Source organism: Limulus polyphemus, unplaced genomic scaffold (assembly GCF_000517525.1).
Source record: "Limulus polyphemus unplaced genomic scaffold, Limulus_polyphemus-2.1.2 Scaffold2377, whole genome shotgun sequence".
In the NCBI taxonomy this organism is placed as follows: domain Eukaryota; kingdom Metazoa; phylum Arthropoda; class Merostomata; order Xiphosura; family Limulidae; genus Limulus; species Limulus polyphemus.
Genome location: NW_013667987.1, coordinates 187199 through 188911, shown reverse-complemented (window position 1 = coordinate 188911; position 1713 = coordinate 187199). Strand labels below are relative to the sequence as shown.

General features: G+C 33.5%; 1 protein-coding gene across 5 annotated transcripts in view; it reads left to right on the top strand.

The window, feature by feature from the left end:
* LOC106466767 (DCN1-like protein 4) overlaps positions 1-1713 on the top strand; it is a 28228-nt gene that overhangs the window by 3210 nt on the left and 23305 nt on the right. Inside the window, exon 1 of one of the 5 annotated variants that reach the window (XM_022394859.1) lies at positions 659-1134. The exons of the other annotated variants lie outside the window; for them this stretch is intronic. The gene's annotated coding sequence lies outside the window, so the exon portion shown is untranslated. Of the gene's footprint in view, positions 1-658; positions 1135-1713 lie in introns of those variants that run through there. 5 annotated transcript variants of the gene reach the window in all.

Genomic DNA, 1713 nt, shown 5'->3' with positions numbered 1-1713 from the left:
GGTTGTGTCACTGTAAGAATGAACAAGGTGATAAATTAAAGACAGCAGGGTTGTGTCACTGTAAGAATGAACAAGGTGATAAATTAAAGACAGCAGGGTTGTGTCACTGTAAGAATGAACAAGGTGATAAATTAAAGACAGCAGGGTTGTGTCACTGTAAGAATGAACAAGGTGATAAATTAAAGACAGTAGCAGGTTGTGTCACTGTAAGAATGAATAAGGTGATAAATTAAAGACAGCAGCAGGTTGTGTCACTGTAAGAATGGACAAGGTGACAGATTAAAGACAGCAGGGTTGTGTCAATGTAATAATGAACAAGGTGATAAATTAAAGACAGCAGGGTTGTGTCACTGTAGGAATGAACAAAGTGATAAAGAAAAGACAGCAGCAGGTTGTGTCACTGTAAGAATGAGCAAGGACAAATTTAAACTTTCAACAAGCAAGCCATTTTTAATGGAAAAGTAGTTTTACCTAATCTATAATTTCAAAGCTTACTGTCTTTAATATTTAGGTCTGTATTTCAGTTTCAATAGATCATTTGGTCATTCCAGGCTAGCTTGCTTTCTATTAATGCCCTATTTAAACTACATAAAGTAAATCTCCTTTTCTTGTATCCAAGCCCGATTTCTAAAATACTCTATCTCTTCTTAAACTCTTAAAATGTTGTAGTTTCAACCACACCTGAAGACAAACTGTTCCATATGCTGAATGCATAAATTAGCTGTGTCCGTATCTTAAAATGTTGTAGTTTCAACCACACCTGAAGACAAACTGTTCTGTATGCTGAATGCATAAATTAGCTGTGTCCGTATGTTAAAATGTAGTTTCAACCACACCTGAAGACAAACTGTTCCGTATGCTGAATGCTTAAATTAGCTGTGTCCGTATCTTAAAATGTTGTAGTTTCAACCACACCTGAAGACAAACTGTTCCGTATGCTGAATGCTTAAATTAGCTGTGTCCGTATCTTAAAATGTAGTTTCAACCACACCTGAAGACAAACTGTTCCGTATGCTGAATGCTTAAATTAGCTGTGTCCGTATCTTAAAATGTTGTCCTCTAGTCTTTCTGTCTGCAATTTAACGTATCTGTTTAAGCAGACTAACAGAATTTTCTGTGTCAAGCAAAATCCAGGTGAGAGCAAGTTTACCTTTTTAATTTCTTTTTACCCAATTTTAGTTTATAAAATAAAAATTATTTTTGTTGGTAATTAGGTCTGTGTGAAAAGGAAACAAGATGTGTTTGTTTTATATTAGTAAGATTTGTATTTGTTTATTATTAGCGGGATACCCTATAAACATTTTCTGTGTGTCATATTATTAAAGAATGAAATATATTCAGTAGAATTAGAAAAAAAAAGTCACAATTTGAAAATTTATGTTTATAATTTTTAAAGTTCATAAAAGTTAAACTATTGAATTATCCTACTCATTCATGTGATGATTGATCTCGTATATTCTTGAAAAGTACACTTGACTCTGCAATATATATAAAAATACACTTGTCACTTTAACAGACTGTTTGTACAGTGCTCTTTGATCAAAAAGTATGACACTATGAATCTTAATGAAGAAATGCTTAGATTAGATGATGTGTTAGTAAATTCAATTTTACGAAATGTAAGAGGAGCCATCTAGACTGATTTTGTGAGGTCAGGTCAGATGTAAAGCTGTATTGTGTAGGTAGTGGTAAGCCAGGCGAGTAGCCTTGTTC